At 50.3% G+C, this 12,667-nt stretch overlaps 1 protein-coding gene across 8 annotated transcripts in view; it reads left to right on the plus strand.

The window, feature by feature from the left end:
* Nucleotides 1-12,667, plus strand: part of KIFC3 (kinesin family member C3) — a 63,011-nt gene that overhangs the window by 8,263 nt on the left and 42,081 nt on the right. Inside the window, exon 1 of one of the 8 annotated variants that reach the window (XM_088800333.1) lies at nucleotides 7,112-7,131. The exons of 6 other annotated variants lie outside the window; for them this stretch is intronic. The gene's annotated coding sequence lies outside the window, so the exon portion shown is untranslated. Of the gene's footprint in view, nucleotides 1-7,111; nucleotides 7,132-10,341; nucleotides 10,364-12,667 lie in introns of those variants that run through there. One more of the 8 variants, XM_088800335.1, reaches the window with a different exon arrangement.

A 12,667-nucleotide genomic window follows, 5' to 3' on the forward strand; every position in this document is an offset into this window, starting at 1 on the left:
CCAAAAAAGAATATTCCTCTGGCTTTTTCTAGTTGCAACTGTTTCTCTCTGCAGAAAGCATTTTATTTCTGACAAGTCTCACTATAACCCTATGGGGTGTGTGTGTGTGTGTGTGTGTGTGTGTGTGTGTCCCCATTTTCCAGAAGGGAAAACAGAAAGCTAAAGTAACTTTCTCAAGGTCACACAGCAAATTAAATAGCAGAGTGAGGACCTGAACCCAGGTCTATGTGACATCCAAGCCAGGACTCACTGTCCACCTGGGTCATACCTGGACTTTCAAGGGTAGAACTCCCACGGTCAGTGGAGGCCATCTATTGTTTTCCTTCAGGTGAGGAAGAGACGCTGGAATATTCCCTGGATGATCTTTGTCGTTCTTTTCCTGCTTCTCCCAGGCAGGCACGTCCAGTGTCTCATATTGTTCCTTACCTTCTCCCCACGAATGACTCGGCCCCTGAAATGTGGCCCCAATGCTCCAGTGGCTTCTTAGAAGGTCAGGAGCTGAGCCCAGGCAGCTTGCCCACCAGGGATAGTGGCCAGCAGGCCGAGTGTCCATGGCCGAGCAGCTGTTCTGGCTGTGGCCCTCCCAGGGACAGGTACACACCCAGCTCCCGGGATTGCCATGGGTGTTCCTTTGACACGGGGAAAGGCTGGGTGTTTCTCTGACAGCCCTGGCCTTTGGAGGAAAACAGATCTGGGTTCAAGTTCTGCTTACTCAGGGCGGTATGATGATTTTCATGAGCCCAAGCGCTTTTGTCTTTCTGAGCCCCTTCCTCCACTAAAAAGAAAAATCTAAAAATATATTTCACCACTGCATTTGTGTAAAGATGAATATATTATAGTACTTATAAAAATATACTTTTATAAATTAAATCTTATATATTAAAATTTTTTCTTCACCCTGGAAGTTTATTTTCCTTCTGAATTTTAAGAGACATTAAAACATTTTCATGGGCCCCTAAAAGTACTGTAGGCCCTGTGCAGTGCCTACTGCACCTACTGGATGAGTTGGCCTTGTGCTTACTGGGTTTGTGGTGAACTTGAGCAAGTTGTTGGCTTTCCTGAGCCTCAGTTTCTTCAGCCATAAAATGGGTGTAATGACAGTGCTTTAATCCATAGCAAGTGGCTTGCATAGAAGTAGTGCCATGGCACCTGGCATGTAGTTAGTGCTCAGTCAGCAGTGTTTCTGTCAGCGCCCTCTGCTGGGGGGTGAAAGGCTTGCTGTAGAGGGGGCCAAGTGCGTCCCCTAGAGGTGGGCTACTTCTCAGGCATGTATTGAAAGGCCACTGGGTAAAGGTTTATGCTGTCTGCCCTGCTTTCCGTTCCTGTGTCACAGGAGGGGCCAGAAGGGTCGGTAGAGCCTGCCCTCTGCCCAGGCCTGTGAAGAGACTAGATCTATCAGGGCAGAACTGGGAGGAGAACCCAGGATCAGACCCCAGTCCAGAGCCACTGGGCCCCACTCCAGGCTGTCTCTTCATGGGTGTCACCCTCAGGGAGACAATTACAAGCAGATCTCCTTGGCAAAGACAAAACAAGATTTTGTCACAAACCTCCCTCCTGCCGCCCACATTGCCTCCTTGGCTTTTCCCCCACTCACTTTGTGTCCTCATGGCCCTGTCTGCACGTGGGCTGCCGCGTGCAGCGCCCGGTGAGGGCCTGGCCTTTGAGATGGCACAGCTCTGAGCCAAATCCTGGCTGTAGCGCTGAGATGCTGGGCAGGTTGCTTCACATCGGCATCCTCGCCTGGGAAAGGGGCATGACCATACCTGCTACCTCACAGGCAAGTGCAAAGATGACATGAGATGGTGCAGGTAAAGCTCTCGCTCAGTGACAGGCACACATGGGGATCCATCATGAGGATGAAGGCCGTGAGGAGGAAGAGGGACATGGAGGTCTGTCTTCCTCCAGTCTCCTTCAGGAAGCGGCTCCGGGGAGAGGCCCTCGGGGTCCATGGCTGAAGGGGTGCAAATCCAAATGGGATAATCCTAGAATTTACCTCAAAGGGTCATTAGGGGGAATAAATAAGTTAATACATCTAAAATGCTTACATTGCTACCTGGCATGTAATGACTGCTCAGCAGACGTTTGGTATCTTTTTCTCGGTACACAAGCCGCAGATGGCTAAATGATTTTGGCCTTCAGGACCAATCCTTTTGGAACTTACGTGGGGCTCCAGGAATGGGAGTTCTCAGTGCCTTCCTCTCCAGAGTGTGAGAGACACATTCTCTGCCCACTGGGAGGTTTGTAGCTCAGGGAGCAGAGGGGAGTTTCTGACCATCCATGGCCTCATGGTTGCCAAGCCCCAGGCTGATGACTTCTCCGCCTCAGAAAACGGCCCTGTCACCATGGAGGCTGTAGTCCTGAATGTCCCCGTGAGGTATCCTACAGGCAGCATGAGCTCTGGAGAGAGTTGAGCTCCAGGGACTTGAGGAAAGGAGAAAGGAAGGGAAGGGGTGACAGGTGTGCCAGGCACCGGTGGTTCTTTGGCTCAGCTCTGGGTTTATGGAAATGGCCCTGCGTGAGGCTCCAGGTGAGTGGCCCGTAGACTGTCAGCCAGGGTCTTTGGTTCTCTGGCTCAGCTCTTGCCATGTCTTCACTGTGGTCAGTGCCCTTAGACTTAGAGCCAGCTGGACACCAAGATGTAGCCTGTGGCCATGGCCCCAGGGAAACGCCTGGCTCCAAAGGCACCAAAGTTAGACCCCGATCCACTGACACTAGGCTGACCAGCCATAGGCTGTTTGCACATGTTTCCTTTTAGTTTTACTCTCATGGGTTGGATCCCTTTAGTCTGACGTGGACCCTGAATGAGTGGTGATGCAGTCTGTGCTCTCTGTATAGTGTGCTTTGCTGAAGAGACTTTTGTTACCCTAAGTTCTTACTGGCTGCGGCATAAAATATTAATACCTAACTGAGCGTGTGAGCTCTCGAGCCTTCCTGGTGCAGAGTCTGGTTTCAGAGTCCTGAGGCGGCAGCTGCAGACAGGGTCCCCAGCAGGGCCCAGGGCCCCAGCGCCTCCTCGGTGCCACTGTGGGGAGCAGTCCTGCCCAGCACTCCTGCTCAACAGCCGCATTCTGGAGATACAAGGTCAAGGAGCATGACGGCTGTGAGAGGTATGTACCCTGGTAACGGAGCGTGATAAAGAATCTGACTTCTGGAATCTGAACTGAACTCCGCTGGCTGTGTCTGTGGTTGTCAGCGGAATCACGGGTTGCTTCCTGTATAACAACTGAATCAAACATACACACAAAGTGATGGTCAGATGCACTTGTCTTACACATATTCTTTCCCCCCATACGAAGACGTCTTCATGTGGAGACTGTGAGCCTCCCTCCAGAAACTGAATGCAAAACTATTGCATAGGGTTTTTTTCTGGAAAGAGGATTTTTATTTTTCCTTAGATTCTCAAAGGGGTCCGTGGTTCCTCCCCCAAATTTAAAAACTATCATGCCAGCAATTCCACTTCTAAAAATACCTATGACGACTTGTGAGAGCCAAGATCCAGGTACAAAGACATCACTGGAAGCATTGTTTGTAGTTGCAAACGACTAGATGTGGAGGGCTCTCCAGGAGGGTGAGCTAAGAAAAGCAAGTGCAGAACAGGGTGTGAGCTGTGCTAACATTTGTAGGGGAACGGGGTGTTTCTTCATGTGAGTTTCCACATGGAGACTATCTCTGGGAATCTGCCAGCCACTGGTTGCAATGATTGTCTCAGAGGAGGCAGATGAGGGGACAGAGGTCAAAGATGGGGGGAGATTTTCTTTTCACCAGAGTTTGTGCCGTTTGAACTTGTGTGGCTTAAAAACAGTCCAACAAGAAAACAACCCCGCAGGGCAACATGCCAACTTGACTTTCAAAAGAACCTGAGCAGAGAGAGGCATGTGAACGGCGAGACTGAGGCTGAACAAGGGACAGCTAATTTGGGTGGGCAGCTGCTGTGCCTCTAAATTAAGAAGGTGGCCGAGGTCAAGGCCTGACTCAGACCTGACCCACAGTGGCCACGAGAGTTAAATGGAGTGGCGTCCTCCTTGCACGGTGTTTAATAGTCTGCCGCATGCAAGCTCATATCCTCGCCATAATCACAGTATCTGGGGCTTTCATGGACAGAGCTCAAAGCTTGTGTGCAAACCTCATTTACCCTGCTCAGAGCCCTTCAAGGCTGGGGGGCTGGGCTGTAGCACAGACACTCGGCCTCTGTCAGGGAGGGACAGGAAGAAAGGGACTGGAGGGTGACAGAGGTGACTTTGCCCCTCAGCACTCAGAAGGGAAGTCCCCCAGGAGGTCGCCCCTGGGCCAGTACCAGGCAGCCACCAACCTGCCAGGCAGGCTGGGCTGGGGTGAGTTGAGTTGTAGGACGCATTCTTTGGCCATGAAACGCCTTGTTGACAGGGCCAGAGCCTGGTACCCATGCACACTTCACACGTTGGCTTCCTGTCATGGCGATAGCTGAGTAGGCTTCAGATGCAGGTTAACTATTTGCCTGAGGCCAAGTGAGGAACTGGTTAAGAGGTGGGATGGGGCTGGCCTCACCATTGGCTTCGTTCCACTCAGGGACCTCAGTGGTGATCCAGGTAAAGGGCCGCTTGGCCACTTTGAAATCCTGTTCTCTGAGGTGAACACCTCATTTTGCCAGTAAGTCGCTGGCTCAGCTCTTGGTGGGTGGGATGAGACGTCCAGCCTGCTTTCTGTCTGCTCACAGCAACCCTGTCCCTGGCCGATGACGCAGCCTCGAGGACCCCTGCAGTGGCGAGGCTCACGACCTGCAGAGGTTCATCGTGTTCCCACAGTGTTCATCTTCCTGGAGAGGTTTGCCTGGAAGTAGGGGACCCAGCATCCCTGTTCACACAGGACTGCAGGATTTCTCAGGATGCAGCACCTTCAGTGCTGAAACCAGGACAGTCCTGGGTAAACCGGGACAGCTGATAATCCTCCCTGGTAGCCTGTCAACAGAGGAACACACTCTCTTCTGGCAGAGGGACATGCCAGGACTCTCTGTATCCTTTCAAGGGAACGAACCCTGCATTTCCTATTTTTTCTTTTCTTTTTTTTTAATCTTTCATAATTACAGACTTTATAGAAAAGTTGCAAGTGTAGTACAAAGAATTCCAAGGTACCCTCCCCCAAGACCCTCAAGTTTTTACATTTTACTACACTTGCTTTATCCTTTTCTATCTCTGTCTCTGAGCTTAAAGAGTAAGTTATAGGCATGATGCTTCTTTACCACTAAATACTTCAGTACGCATTTTCTAAAAACGAGAAATTTTGTTTTATAACCATTGTACAATGATCACAATCAGCAAATTAATGTTGAAACAATAATACTATCTAATCTACAGAGCATACTGGGATTTTGTCAGTTGTCCCAATAATATCCTTTATGGCAAAAGGAAATGCCAGCTCAGGTATAGCCTTCAATTGTCATTTCTCTTTAATCGCCTTTGATTTGCAACAGTTCTTTGCTTCTTCTGAGTTTTTCTTTGTATTTCATGACCCTCTGACAGTGCCTGGCACATAACTGACCCCTAATAAGTGCTACCATGTATTGAGCGGAACTGTGTACCAGGTTCTTCATACAGTATCTCATTCATCTCTTCAACAACTCTTTGAAGGACAAATGATATGATTGTCCCCATTTTGCAAATGAGGAAACAGGCTCAGGGAGTTCAAGGGGCTTATCTGAGATCATTCAGGCAGTGGGAGGTGGGCTTGGATTTTAACCCCAGAAACTTCTCTCCTAAACACTGGGCCATTGTGTCCTGGGGAATCTCCTGGGCGTTTTATTTGCAGGTGTTGTTTCTTTTGACTTCTGGAATTCTGAGGTCAGGAGGTTGTTGTCCAGGTCGCCAGCTATTCTCTACCCAGCACTGCCCCCAGTCACCTATAGAGATAAGACTGTTTGACCCTTGCCCTTTCCCCAGGCTACAAGAAACAAGGTGGCAATTACCATTCCGAGCCTGGGAGAGATTTCGAGAAAATGCACGCAGAGGACTATAGGGTGAAAGTTCACCTTTGAGTCTGGAAACCCCTGCCTCCTCATCTGAGTCCCAGTGATTGGTGGAGCAGGACATGGACCACGAAACCCTCTCTGCTCTGGTCCCTATGGCTGAGGTCGTAGCTGAAACATCAGGTTGTTACCCGGCTCCCCTTCCTGCCTCCTGCCTGAGCCCAGAGCTGCAGCCTGAGGCTGAGTACCCTCTAAGGGGTCTGGTTAACCTCTTCTAGGAAGTCTTCCTGGCTCGAGGCCCAGCAGCCCCAGACAGACCCTCCTCCTTTACCATGTCCCCATCCCTGTCCCCCATTCTGCCCCCTCCAGAACAGTCCTCCTCACTCACTGTATTTAACAGGTGTTTGATACCTATGAATGAATGAATGAATGAATGAATGAATGAATGAATGAATGGGCTTAGGATACCTTGGGGTCTACCTTTCACTTGTCACCCTGACAAGTAACCTTTAAGCGCTCACCAGCCTCTCTGTCTAGGTCTCATAGGCCCGCCAATTGGCCAGGAGGTCTCATCTGCACGGCTCTTGAGAAAACAGCCTCCTTTCTGTTTTTGCACTTGTTTGCGGCCAGGCAGCCCCTCATGGCTCAGACACTCCTCTCTGCTCTTCTCCCAGGATTTCCCCAGCAGCTTTCACTCGGACCTTGCTCTCAGTCTACCTTCTCATCACATTATAACTGCCAGCCCAGTCTTCTCCTGGTCTTTCTCTGAGTTGCTGTATTTCTATTGAATTCGTTCATTTATTCATTCACCACAGAGCCACTGAGCACCTACCACATTGGAGGCACTGAGCTGGGTCAGCAGGGAACAAGACAAAGTCCGCGTCTTCCTGGGAGAAAGATAATTAAGGAGCAAACAATAAATAAACAGGGCAACTGTAGGTGTGGTAAATGCTATGAAGAACAGAAAACAGAGGGATTCGATGAAGAATAACTGGGCCCACCAGGGAAGGCCACTCGAGGAAGGGACAACTGAGTTGCGATTCTAAGGATGAGGAGTCAGCATGCACAGACTTGGGGAACGGCATCCTAGGCAGAGGGAAGAGCAAGTGCAAACACATGTTTGGGGGAACAAGAAGGAAGCCTGTGTGGCTGGAGCTGAGCTGAGAGCAGCCCTCCAGGGCCTTGTTACCGAGGTAAGGAGCTGGGATTTGGTTGTAAGCTCCATGGGAAGCCACAGACACGTTTAAAGTTGAAAGGAGATGTGGTCTCCTTTACAAGTTGCAGACTCTCTGGTTGTTGTGGGGTTTCAGACAGGAGGTTCCCAAAGCTCCCACCCTCCTGCCAGGGCCCAGTTATGTCCTCCCTGCCCTGCATGGCTTCAGAGCACACTGGCTGGCTCTGGCCTCCTGGTCCTCAGTCCTGCCCTCACTCTCTCAAATCCTCCTCCAGCCCACCCGGCCCCTGCATGCTCTATGGTACATGCTCTCACCACAGCAGCACTCTTGCAGCCTCTGGCCCTCCCTGAATGCCCTTCCTGCAAACCAGACTGGGGCTCTGGACTCAGGCAGACCTGGGACCAAGTCCGGGCTTGGCCACTTGCTGGCAGAGTGACCTTGCCTGAGCCTCAGTTTCCTCTTCTAGAAAAGAAGGAGTACCAATAGTACCTACTTTGTGGGGGCACTTGTGAAGATTAACAGAAAAGGCTAGATCGTGCCTGGAGCCTGCTGGCATAGAGCCAACAGTGGCCTGTGTCCCTTCTCACCGGAAGCGATGAAGGAACAGTGGTGATTGTATCTCTTGCTGCTGCCCAGGCTCGGAGGCTCAGCTGTGAGCTGTGAGGGCCACATGGGTTGCTGACCTGGTTTTACTCTGCTTCTAACTGCCCAAACAGCTGGCTTTGCTGCTGGCAGAGAAGTCAGGGACGAGGGGCTGAAATCTGAGGAGGTGAATTTAAGCCGCAGATTTACAATAGCTTTTATGAGCTTGGCAGGTGTAACTGAAGTGGGTATTATCAGTAAACACAGCAAGGCCATTGATCACGCTGGGTAAATTACCCCCACTGGTTTGGCAAAGATTTGGAATGTTCCCGTTGTACCCCCATTTGAAACTATGTAGTGGAGTGTGCTGGACCTAGGGTCAAAAGACTGTCACTCTTCAGCTGTGTGATCTTGGCCAAGTTAATAAACAGAGCCTCTGTTTCCTTTGTAAAACCACGAGCTGGGCCCCTCAAGTTTGTGGTGGCAAAAGGAAAATGTGACAATGACCAGGAGAAGTTTTGCAGACGTTGAACCACTAGGCTCTGTGAGGAGATGGTGATGAGGATACTGTCTAGGACAACATAGCATGGGTTCTAGATTCAGAGAAACTGGGTTCCAGTCCAGCTGTGTGACCTTGGCCAAGCTGCTTAACCTCTCTGAGCCTCAGTTTTGTTATCTGAGTAGTGGGGATAAGAGCAGTATCAGTGTTCTTGGGAGGATTACATGTGATATACTGGGTTGAATTGTGCCTCGCATAAATTCATATTCCATTTGGAACCTGTGAATATGCCCTTATTTGGAAATAGGGTCTTTGCAGATATACCCAAATTAAGATAAGGTCATATTAGATTAGAATGAGCCTTAGTCCAATATGACTGATGTCCTTAGAAGAAAAGGAAATTTTGACAGAGACACAGACACACAGAGAAGAGAACAGCATGTGGAGATGGAGACAGAGATTGGAGTAATCCATCTACAAGCCAAGAAACACCAAAGATTGCCAACAGCCACCAGAAGCTGGAAGAGGCAAGGAAGGCTTCATCCCTAGAGCCTTAAGATGGTCCTGCTGACACCTTGAATTCAGATTCTAGATTCCAGAACTGTGAGAGAATAAATTTCTATTGTTTAAGCCACCTAGTTTGTGGTAATTTGTTATAGCAGCCATAGCAAACTAATACATGCACCAGAACAAGAGCTCAGTGTGGTATTTGGCATGTAGTAAGCACTGTATTATTGTTTTCATTCTTATACCGTCATGTGCCACTTCACAACGGGGTACATTCTGAGAAACGCGTCGTTAGGTGATTTCATCGTTGTGCAAACATCATAGAGTGCGCTTACACAAACCTAGACAGTAGAGCCCACTACACACCGAGACTCTATGGCATAGCCTATGGCTCCCAGGCTACAAGCCTGTACAGCACGTTACTGTACCGAATACTGTAGGCAATTGTAATGAAATGGTAAGTACACATATTTGTGTATCTAAGCATAGAAAAGGCACAGTAAAAATACAGTATAAGAGATAAAAAATGAATACCTGTATGGGGCCCTTACCATGAATGGAGCTGGTAGGACAGGAAGTTGTTCTGGGTGAGTGAGTGAGTGAGTGGTGAGTGGTGAGTGAATGAGAAGGCCTTGGGACATTACCGTCCTGTAATGAGTTGTGCTATGATGTTACAGCAGCTATGACATCACCAGGCAACAGGAAATTTTCACCTCCATTATAATTTTTTAAGTTAATTTTTTGGGGTTGACATTGGTTAATGATAACATTATATAAGTTTCAGGTGTACATCTTTCTAAAACGACATCTGTATACCCTATTGTGTGCCCATCACCCAAAGTCTACTCTCCTCTGTCACGATCTATTTAACCCCCTTTTCCCTCTTCATCCTACCCCCCCACCCCCTTCCCCTCTAGTGACCTTATTGGACCACCATCGTTTTGTGGTCCATTGGTGTCTGAAATATCGTTATTCGACATATGACTGTAATTATGCTTAGTGATGGTTCAAGGTAGGTTGTCATGGCTACAGACATGGTTGCGGGAGAACCCCTGCAACATCCTTCACCTCAAGCCTTGCTGGTGGCTGCCCAGGCCATGGTCTCCACGTGCCCTTGCCTGGATGAGGTGGCTGGCTCCCATAAATCTGGGGGGCAGTTTTTGAGGCTTGGTGGGCAGGGGGGCTGGTCTCCGTGAGCCTATGTTGTGGGGAGGGGTGGTGACTGCCCTGTGGCGGTGGCCTTCTGGGAGCCACCTGGTGTGGCAAGAACCCAGGCCTGGTTTCGGGATCCCATCTCAGCAGATGCCTCATAAACCTGTCTGGCAACAACATTCCTCTGACTCCTAGAGCAGCTGGCTGTCACTCCACAGTCCCTTGGGGTTTTGTAACAGGCAGATGAGGAACGTCAGCTGCAACTCTCTTCGGCAGTTCTGAGCCCAGAGTTTCCCCTGTGGCCAGCAGAACCGTTGCCTTCTGCCCAGCTTCTGGTAAGAGACCAGAGGCAGGTCTTCTGAGGCCTTTCTCACAAGGAAAGGAGGGAAAGAAAGGCCTGGGGGATCCTTCAGGCGTTCGTGGACAGATCTGACTCCCTTTCCAGCCTTCCTCTGGGGCCTGTCGCAACTTCTGGGTTTGGGGCGAGGAGTGTCATGGTGTGAACTTCAGGTAAGTGTGGTTTGGGGCGAGGAGTGTCATGGTGTGAGTTTCAGGTAAGTGTGGGCAGTGAAGAGAAGTGACCTCAGAATAGCTGGTTGTGGCATTTTCCTTGAACTGGCCACTTCGTCTTTTAGGGCCTCGGTTTTCTCACCCGTAAATGGGAATATTTTGATGACTTGAGGAGCTCTCAGAAGTGGAGGGCTCACTCCCTCCCTTCTGCCCAACAGTGCCAGGCACATTTGTTGATTGACTATGAGGGGCAGGAAAGAGTTTTTGACCACATCCTTTCCTGTTCATGTCCACTCATTTACATCAGGGCCAAGGTGGCGTCAGGGGGGAAAGGGACAGGACTCCTGACTGAAGTTCAAGGATGTAAAAGCCTGTCTGCTGGGCAGGGCAGCCCCGCTGTGTTCATCCTGTGAACAGATGCTGGGGCCCCGGGGCAGAGCTCACCACAGAGCACAGACTTAATCCAGGCACCAAGCGTTGCATGTGTGGCTGGGTGGCAAGGAAAGGAGTCTGGGAGCCTTGGGGACATTGTGGTAAGTCAGAAAAATAGACGCCATGAACCCAGGCAACTTTGCCATGGGACAAGCCAGACTGTGCGTAAAGATGGTAGACCACTCTCCCCTTCTTCTCATGCGCCGAATGGAGGGTTTGTCAGGAGCGTGCACCTCACCTTGACTCACAGAGTCTGTGTTTCCATCACTGGGTACAGCACCCATTTAGGGGCACCCCTAGCCTCCCTGGTGGGCAGCTCAGGTATCTGGTCAAACAGTCCAGGCCAGGAACTGATGTGACTCCAGCTCAGCCAGTGGGGCTGGTGGGCAAAGAACCTTGCAAGCAGCCCGTAGGCCTTCTAAAAAATGTTTGGAGTGGAGTCCTAGAAAACACTGGGGTGCAGACACAGAAACATGGGCCATTCTGTCCCTGTGGCCTTGAGCTGACCAAATCAACCCTAAAGCGATTCTGGTTACAGATGTGCACAAATTCTGCCCCCAGTTCGCCACCTAGGACTCACAGAGCCTTGGTCACCAGTTACCCAAGAGGCCTGTTCGCCGTGGTGCTCTGAGCATTGCAGGGCTCGTTTGGGCAGAGTCTGTTACTTGTGGGTAAAGACAGGGCTGATGGGAGAAGTGAATACAGACCATCCCAGGTCCCCAGCCTCGACTGTCTGCTGGCGTCAGGCTCCACAGTTGGTATCATTCCAGCCAGGACAGGGCTAGCTAGCCCTGAGCATTCAAGATGAGCAAGTATAGGGCTCTGTTGGTGGAACTCTGCCCATCCAAGTCCCCTCCCATTTTCATCCACACTTGAATTTAACAAAGAGGATTTCAGTATCTGCTGCATGCTAGGCTTTGTGGCAGAAGAAAGAACAGCAACGATAATGGTGGCAGTCCTAAGAGCAGTGATAGTTTCTTCATCTGTAACATGAGATAATAATGATACTCACCTTCTAAGTTGCTGTAAGGATTAAATGAGACCTTATACATAAAGGACCTAACATATAGGAAGTGCTTAATGAATATTATCCATAATAATAACTATTATTATTAGGGGTGCCATTTATGAGGATGTTGAGGTTTCCCTCTGTGGAGTGGGAGGCACAAGGAGGTATGGAGAGGGCGGGGGGAGTGGGCTGTGACTCAGAACTCTCTGGGATTCTCCTCTTTCAACAGTAAGTTGCCCTAACAGCAGGAGTGGAGTGAGTACTTGCCTCTTGGTCAATTTTGCCCTCATTTTGGGTCCCCTGCACCTGGGCACCTGACTCAGAGTCCAGTCTGGGCTGACCTCTCCTCTGGAATGGCTGCATCCATCTGTGACCCCACTGGTGCTGAGCAGAACTCAGCTGTACTGGTTTGTGGGGTCTTCTCAGAAGCTGCAGGTTTTTCTTACACACACTTTCTGGAGTGCCATGATGTTTCCAACAACTGAGAGAGCCCCTGGCCAGCCCGGTATTTCCGGGCCATACTCTGTTTCTAGGGCCTCCCCATCTGAGCAACACCTCGCCCTGACTCTCAGGGTCTCCTCCTTGACAACCCTCCCCTCCCTAACCCCATCCGTTTTCTTGTCATCAATGCCCCCTCCTTGCACTCTTCCCAGCCCGAGGAGGTCAGGGAATCCTATCACTTCTGGTCAGAATCTGGAGCCATCACCTGCTTCTTGGGTGTCTTCACACACCTTTCCCAAGCTCTGGAGCCTGGGTGCTCAGAGGAGAGATGACTGGGGCAGGGCTGGGTGCTGAGGGCCCACTCCCAGGAAGCAAATTGCAAAGGCAGCTTTGGCCCAACCTCTGTGCGGGTCTTCCTTTCT

This window comes from Rhinolophus sinicus, chromosome 8 (genome assembly GCF_057876585.1).
Source record: "Rhinolophus sinicus isolate RSI-liver-muscle chromosome 8, RSI-T2T, whole genome shotgun sequence".
NCBI classification, from domain to species: Eukaryota; Metazoa; Chordata; class Mammalia; order Chiroptera; family Rhinolophidae; genus Rhinolophus; species Rhinolophus sinicus.